The sequence below is a fragment of the Wasmannia auropunctata genome, unplaced genomic scaffold (assembly GCF_000956235.1).
Source record: "Wasmannia auropunctata unplaced genomic scaffold, wasmannia.A_1.0 LD336095.1, whole genome shotgun sequence".
Classification (NCBI taxonomy): domain Eukaryota; kingdom Metazoa; phylum Arthropoda; class Insecta; order Hymenoptera; family Formicidae; genus Wasmannia; species Wasmannia auropunctata.
In genome coordinates this window covers 172713-181611 of record NW_012026795.1, presented here as the reverse complement: position 1 = coordinate 181611, position 8899 = coordinate 172713, and positions in this window count along the sequence as shown.

The window sequence follows — 8899 nt, the reverse complement described above, 5'->3', positions numbered from 1 at the left end:
CTGAGGGGATGTCATCCCAGGGCGCTGAAATAAATGCACGCTCTCTCTCTCTCTCTCTCTCTCTCTCTCTCTCTCTCTCTCTCTCTCGGTGAGTACTTTTTCTGACGTGTCATTGTGCTGCTCCGTAGTTTTTGAGTGTTTTATGCCGCTCGCTGCCCTCCGGGACCTCATTGTTTTAGATCGTCAGTCAAGGGCTACTTTACTTGACCCCGTACCGTGATCGCGTACTTATCGGTCAAGTCTGTGGCGCATTTTCGGCGGATTCTTCACCACTCGCACCGTTGATTTTCGCTGGAGGCTCGTTCCGCCATCGGCCGCCTGTCATCTGCGCATGCGCTCAGTGATCTCGGTGCGTATCTTGATGCTCCGTGACGCGTGTCCGCCATCTGCGCCTGCGCGTTAGATCTCGGTGTATGCCTCGATCTCGTCTGCGCACCGTCACACACAATGACGCTCGCCTGTGGAAGCTGCAAAATATTTATGTCGGCAGCAGATGCGCTTTTCTGCGAGCGCAACTCCAAGCATGCTTTTCATGCTGAATGTGCCACGAATCGTGGTGTCGAGTTGGATATGGATTCCTCGGGGCCCCTCTGCCCTATTTGCAAGGTTCACAAACTCATCAGACAGCCTCCCCGCCTCTCCCCTGCTAACAACGGTGCCTCGGTGGTGGAGCCCGCCCCGGGCGCTGCGAATGGCGGTTTCGACTCACTCAAGGGCCTTCTCTCGACGCTACTACGTAAGATCACAAGCATTGAATCGCAGCTACAGGACCTACCTACCATCAAGGCGCAATTAAAAGAACTGCCCGCCATCAGAACAAAGCTGTCATCACTGGAGCTTTTGTCTCAACATATTGCCTCATCCATCGGGGACTTCTCCGCGCGGACCGATGAGCTGTTCACGAGGACGGATGCCCTCTCTTCCTCTGCTCAACAGATGCAGGATTCGCAGGCCCGCCTTGATGAGCGCGTCCGTGCCCTTGAGACCGGAGCACCTCCACGCTCCGGCTCTGTGGCGGTCGACCCTGGCCTTGAGGCGCAGCTCGAGGTCCTCGAGCGTAAGAGACTCGGCTCTGAGCTCATTCTCTTCGGAATCGCCGCACGTCCGGATGAGAATCTATTGGCAACTGTCACCGGGGTGGCCTCCGTACTCGGTGTTACCGTTGCGCCGGGTGATATCGTCTCCTGCTTTCGTATCCCCGGCAGGGGGGATCGCCCTAGCCCGGTGATAGTCAGAATGTCGTCGAGGGATGTCCGTAATCGCTGGATCGACGGCAAGAGGAGGAGGGGTGCGCTCGACGGCTCGACCGTCTCTGCGGAGCTGAGCGGCTCTAGGATCGAGATCAACGAGAGGCTCCCTGCCTTCATCTGGCGCACTTTCGGCGAGGCGCGGAGCGCCGTCAGAGACGGGCGCCTACATCTGGCCTGGGTGCAGAATGGATTTGTCTACGTGAAGTGCCGCCCCGATTCCTCGCCCATCAAGCTCGATCATCAGGGGCATCTCGTCGATGTTTTGGCGTCGGCCTCACAACCTTTGACTGTGACCAACACCGACCGCTCTTCTGACGCCGCTGACGCTCAACTCTCTACACCGGGCACCTCTACCTCTTCCTCCGTGCGAATGAGTGGCTCTGTTCTGCGTTCCCCAGCGCGCGATGGCCTTCCTCCCGGCCGTCGTCCCCTATCAGGGTCGGTTGTCGCCCCCTCCCTCTCTCTCCAGCCTGTCGCGGGCGCACACGGCTCCATGTCCGCCCGCGTGCGGCCGTTCGGGGGTGGCAATTGACGCCGGCGGCCGGCGGCGGCCGCCCCGTCCGGGCTGCTTCGCCTGTGTCATGTCAACTGCCAATCCCTTCTTCCGCACTTCACGGAATTCAATGCTTATTTTTCCCGCGATAGCTATGACATCATCGCCATGCCCGAGACGTGGTTGAAGGATCACATCCCGGATCAGATGGTCGACCTTTTTGGCTATCAATTCCTTAGACATGATCGTGGGGGCAAGGGGGGAGAAATGATTGGCCTCTACGTACGCCATGGTCTAGTTGTGAGATTCCTTGCGTCCTCGCCTCGACTCTATTGCGGGCAGCCCGAGTACCTTCTCGCTAGCGTGACCTTCGCGGAGGGTAGGCCACTGCTTCTCGCGCTTGTCTATCGTCCTCCTAAATTGGGACACCTCGCTTTCTTTCGGGCCGACTTCGAGAGATTTCTCCCCTCGTTCTCCTCCGCCGTGGTTGTGGGTGATTTCAATGTCGACCTGAATCGCCAATCATTCGATGCCATATCCCTGCGTGACTTTTGTACGTGTAACAGTCTCTATATCGTACCTTTCTCTAATACTCATCATACGGCTACCACTCACACTTTGATTGATCATTGCTTCGTCAGTGATCGGCATCTCGTGAGTCGCACAACCAACATCCGCTACCGTTTCTCTCCTGTCATGACCTTATCGCCTTGACTTCCATTTTCAGCGCCTTTCTCCTCGCACTGTTTCTGCCCGCGATCTTTCCCGCTTTGACCCCGACTCTTTTCACAACTCTCTGTTCTCATTCGATTGGACCGCACTACATCCTGCCGCATCCCTCGACGACAAGATCCACATATTCAATTTCTACCTTCTCAAAGCCTACGATCTCCACGCCCCTCTCCGCTCTTTTACCGCCAGAAGACCTCCAGCCCCGTGGCTAAACCAGGATGTCCGACATCTAATGCGTAGGAGAGATGCCGCAAGAAGGGTGTTTCGATCTCATCCCTCTCCTTCGAGCCTGAGCACTTTCCGTACCTTGCGCAACAGTGTTAACCACCTTATCGACTCTTTAAGGAATTAGTACACGATGCAGCGCCTCGACTCCTCGACCTCACCGGCACGCCTCTGGTCCGAGCTTCGCTCTCTCGGTCTTGCCAGACCTCGTTTCTCTCAGACTCCTAATCCATTACTCGACGAACTGAATCTCTTCTTCACCACCTCTTCCCTCCCTCGCTCTCACGTCTCTCCTCGTCCTCCGCTCTCTCCGGTTTCTCTCTCCCTCTTCCCGCCTTCCTCCTCCTCACCCTTGGCTGATTCCAACACTTTCTATTTCCAGCACATCTCTCCTTTAACCTTGCGTAAAGCGATCAGAGTGTGCTCCTCCAACTCCATTGGACCTGACGACATCAATCGCCGCCTCATCATCAACAGTCTTCCTATCGTCTACTCTGTCATCCTCGACCTCCTCAATCAATCCCTCAACCTGTCTTTCTTTCCCTCCGCCTGGAAATCCTCTTTCGTCATACCTCTTCCTAAGACCAAAAACCCTACATCCCCCTCTGACTACCGCCCAATTTCCCTTCTTTGTTACCTTTCCAAGATTCTCGAGCGCATAGTATTCGACCAACTCTCCGAATACTTGGATGGTTATCAACTTCTCGATCCTCTCCATACTGGTTTTCGTCGAGGAAATAGTACGCAGACTGCCCTGGTCAAGCTTACTGACGACATAAGACTTGCTGTCGATCGCAGAATGGTCACCCTGCTCGTGCTCTTTGATTTTTCAAAGGCCTTTGACTCGGTTGACCACAGTCTGCTCTTGCGCAAGCTCGCGGACTACCGTCTACCGGCTCATGTCCTCGAATGGTTCAAATCATACTTGACTGGGCGCACACAATGTGTGCGGGGCCCGGATGGGTTTTCCAAATGGGCTGCCATCCTCGCTGACGTTCCATAGGGGTCGGTCCTGGGCCCTCTCCTCTTCGCCATTTTCATCAACGATCTGAGACACTCTATCAAGCACTGTCACCATATCCTATACGCGGACGATCTCCAAGTTTATATTCACTTCTTCCCGAAGGATCTCGCCTTAGCGAAGATTGGCGAGGACATCTCGGCGATCGCGTAGTGGGCTTCTCTTAATTCTCTTACCCTCAATGCTGGCAAAACCAGGGCGATACTCCTGGGCAGCGCTCGTTACGTTAACGATATCCGGGCTAATCACAACATCGAGCTTTTTCTTAACGGTACGCTCATCGTCTTCTCCGTGAACAACCTCGGTATCACTCTTTCCAGCACCCTGAACTGGACTGAGCAGGTCGGGGTCACCTTGCGTAAAATTAATGGAGCCCTCTGGCGACTGAAGCACCATAGGAACAGTCTCTCCATCCCGCTGCGCGCTCGGCTGGTGTCCTCCTTGGTCTTCCCTTCGACTACTGCTTGGCCGTCTTCACCGACTTAACACGACAGCAGACTCTCAAACTGAAGCGCTTGATGAACGCCAGCGCTTCATTTTCGGTCTCAGAAGGGACGATCATGTATTTATACAACAGATTGGACTGGCTGACCGCGGATGACCGTAGAGCTTTTCGCGTGTGTTGCCTCCTCTACTCCATCCTCAAGTCTGGATCACCCCCCTACCTGGCCTGAAACTTCCAGCCTCACGCCCGTCCTCGCGTCACTTCACGTAATACCTCTCCTCTGGATCTGGCCCTTCCAACTTGCAGAACCTCCACCTTCCAGCACTCTTTCGCGTATACGGCCGCCTCCCTCTGGAACTCCTTACCGGATTCCATCCGTGAATCTGACTCCGTCTGCGGGTTCCGGAGGGAGCTTTTCCGCTATTTTCGGCGCCATCGTGCTACTTCGTAGCTACGCCCGGCCCCGCGTACCCTCTATCGCATTGTACTATTTTTTACACTCTTGCATCGCACTGTATCGCACCCCTCATCTACCATTTTCACCGCTTATACTGTATCTCTGCATCAATTTTATTTTATTTTGTATATCATTTCTATTTTTCCTTTATCTTGTCTGTATCAATCGCTTTCCGCACCTTTACTTTTCGCATTTAGTTCTATTTGTATTTTCTTTTGCGGTAACATGCTTTTTTGTATCTATCTACTTTACTCTTTTCTGTACTATACCTTGTACAGTTCTTAGAAGGCTCGTCGTAGAACTGCAAATAAAGATCAATCAATTTCTCACACACGCACACACGCACACACGCACACACGCACACACACAAACACACACACACACACACACACACACACACACACACACACACTAAAGACATGTAGGAATTCTAGTTTAAAGAATTCTCAAAAGAAATTTTTTTTGTGTTCACAATAGTTTATTTAAAGAAATGTACAATATGTTTTAAAAACGATTCGAATATATACAAGTCATTCGCGCTCGCGAATCGGTCTAATCGGTTTGTTTCGTTTTACGTCGAATATAATCTTTTTGTCGCGATCTCAATCTCGCGAACTCCAACTCGTGTATTCTTAACTCGTGAACTCTTTTACTCGCGTGCTCCTAATTTGTGAAACTCTTTTACTCGTGAACTTTTGTGGACATAGGTGGTGGTGATAGGTAATCAGGAGAAGGAGCGCAATGAATCCACAAATGACTCCGGTTATTATTAACAGCTTGGATATATTTTCGGGATATATTTACAAGGGTAGGAAATGTCAGTGTAAGGTTCGTAAAGGATTGACTCCCAGGAAAAATAGGAAGTAAGTCGGGTGGCACCCGAAGGTGCTCGCGCCGAAAGGTGCGAAAATTAGCGCCGGCGAGGCAGGAGATTCTCTCTTCCCAGTGCGTCAAAGAGGGCCCTCGTTCGGTTTTGTACGAAGGGCATGCGCCGGAACCGCGAGATTGACCTCAACGGGATTGAGATCACTGATCTCAATCTGGTGCGGTCCGGAGACGCCTGCGCGATCCGCCGAAGAAGGTCCGCGTACCGTCCTGGGGGGGACCCGGACGGTCGCAAGCGCCTTGACGGTGTCGTTGGCTGGTGGCTCGGCGTGCGGAATGTCCGGACGGAAGGACCCTTCGGACGTCCGGGTGTCAACGGCTTCGTCGGGCTGCGTTGCTTCGAACGCCCAGGTGTTGGCAGCTTCGTCGGCGTCCTGACCGGCGAACTAGGCGGTGTGGTGACCTCCTCGGTCTGTGTCCCTCGGCTGACCACTGGCCGAGATCGAGGGTCTGTGGGTCGCTGCGCAGCCGGTCGGGTGACGTCGACGGGTGTCAGACGTCATGGAAGGAAGGCTACTCCCGGATTAGGTCGGCTCTCCGGAGTCTCGTCGGTCGCTGGGGCTTCCCGCGGTGACGAGCGGCTGCTCACCTCGAGGGGACAAGGTGATCCCCTTTTTCTTACCCGCGGCGTGGTGGCGGAGCTTCTCCTCGCAGAAAGTGGCCCGGATGGACGGACTCGGATAAGATCACGAGGATACAAAGGCCTGGTGTGCCTTGAATCGAGAAGCCGGGACTCCCGCTTTCTCTCGATTGCAAGGGACCGAGCTCGCTCTGTCGCTGGGTATACCCAAAATATTTTCAGAATGATGGCCTAAGCAAGCTCACACCACTCTGAGAGCAGAAGAACGTGCCGGACACTACCCACGGAGCCATAGATATAGCAGGCGTGGGTGAATTTTAATTACGAGAGAAGTAGTGGCGCCGCGCACTACTCTCGTTACGTGGCGGGCGCGCGGGCCCGGCGCGCGCGGGCCAGGCGCGCGTGCTGTAGCGTAAGCGTACCGCCACACTCTTAACTCGTGTGCTCCTAACTCGTGAAACTCTTTTACTCGTGAACTCTTAACTTGTAAACTCTTTCACTCGTGTGCTCCTAACTCGTGAAACTCTTTTACTTGTGCTCTTGGAACTATATTCTCTCGTGGCCTCATGCGGACTCCCTTTTTTCGCCTACTCACGACTCTCCCCCGTAATCCTCGCGACGCGCCACGACACCATGCGGATTTCCATGGACTTTTCGTATCGATCGACTATCGACCCGATCCTCGATATTTCGCCCTTCTACAGATATAAATCGAATCGAGCTACCTTCACATGGTTTAGCTTATGATCACCCTGTACATATACTGCGGATCCTGATAAATTTTGGAATACAGCTGGAATAGCTCTAGATATTGTTACACTGTAGAGTGTGACGGGGGAGAATCGTGGTGATAGGTTGTTGGAATGATTCACTCATTGTCAGTCTAACTGTTTCACTGAACAACATTATTTGAGATCTAATCACACAACTTATGCATCCGCGTAATACGCGCAATGTAACTTCTATACATTAGAATGTAAATATAAACTCCGCAGTGATCCCCTGGACAGGTATTATCCCATCTCAAGTGGGCCACTGCACTGCTCAGCAGTTGCAATTATTGCCTAATTGCAACGGCTGCAGATTTTTAGAGAATATACGCATTGGGTCTGCCAAAGTCCTGCGTCGGCAGTCTTCAATTATTCTGCTTATCTCTAAGTGTTATATGTAAATAGCGCACAGGAAGACTTACAACATCCTTCTTTCTTTTTGGAAAGAAAACGAGGAGGTCGAGTTTTCTTATACAAATAAGTATATCTCTTTTTTTGTATGTTTTACATGAGTTCTTATTTTCTAATATGCGCTGTTAGTGCGTTTTGGAATAGACTTGGGCATCTAGAGGTCCTCCCGCTTAAATTCAATATGTCTGTCGGCGACAGTGACTTTTTTACTCCTAATTTTTTTAACTATTATGTTCGAGAACGCGCTATAATTCTCGTAATTTTCAGTAATCTCGTTATGTTCTTCTCGCGTATTCGGTCGTCCGAATTCCGCACTTTGGCTGATCATGCTCTGTTTTTCCTGATATCACGCACTCTCGTCGTGCTCACCAATTCGGTGTCGTGTGCCGATTGGTGGATGGAATTTACCTTTCGAGTTTTGCCTATTATTGAGTGACGCCTATTGTGCTCGATTCGGATGATCACCACTCCGAGTTTAGTTTAATGCGAGCATGCAAAACGTATAGTCGGCTAAGAGTACACAGCCCTACGCGAGTTGAGACGATACGCAAGCTGGAATTTGTTACGTTAATCAAAATAAATATTCATTAACACTAAATCTGCCTCCATTTGTTCATCTCCCGAAGACGGCCTTTAATTAGAGTGCAGTGTGGTCGTGTGATCGAGGGCTCGACTACAATTATATATTGTTATGTCCCCGGCTGAGTCGACCCGTGTGTACACGAAGCTTTAGCCTGAAAGCTGCGAAGTGTTCTCCGGACAACGCGGCGCGCGTTTGTTAAACACACGATTTGTAAAAAAATTTTCGACGAGCCGTCAACCGATTCGGACGTGCTAGCGAGCGCTTGTATTTCTGCTGCGATATTAAAGAGAGTTCTTTTATTCATCTCGTCTCCTTATTTCGGTCGTGTTTGCGCGAGTGCAGTGAGAGTGCGGCGCGCGAGTGAAAGCTCAGCGACAGAGCGCATACATAATACATATATATTGTCACGCGCTCGACGAGGTTCAAGGTTCGCGCGAGCGCGGATCTAAACGGAAAGGGGGAAAATTGTGAACGATTTCGGGAGGGAAGGTGGTAGCCCTTGGGAATCTGTCCCTCCGGCGATTGACACGGGGTAGCGACGCGAAAATTGGACGCCAGACGTGCTCTATGGCAACGTCACTTGCGAAACACAAAGTCAAGGCAATAACGCGAAAAATACACTTGCGCGCGACAATACTTGAAACCCACAGACAAATGCCACTCCCAAGGTCGATCGCGCGAGGGCCGGCCGGCTCTACCTAACGGCAAAGGGGCAGGGCGAAACTAAGGGCGAGCTAGGCTACGGGCGATAGGATGGTGCGGAACGGGTGAAAGAATTCGTACTCCGGATTTAAATAGATAATGCCGTTTAATGAACGCGTGGCAAAGCGATACGAAACAGCCGGATATAAAATAACAGTTTGGTAATAACAAAAAAAATAACAGAAAAGAAAAGAAACTGACTTGGCGTTATTAAACGCAGGTAATTCAGTAATTCAACAGAAAAGATAAGTTCCGGTGTCGCACAAGAAGAAGCAGTAATAAAATCAAGTTTCGGTTCGATACCGCAGTCGCCGAGAACTATGCAAATTCATGCCCCGATGTGAT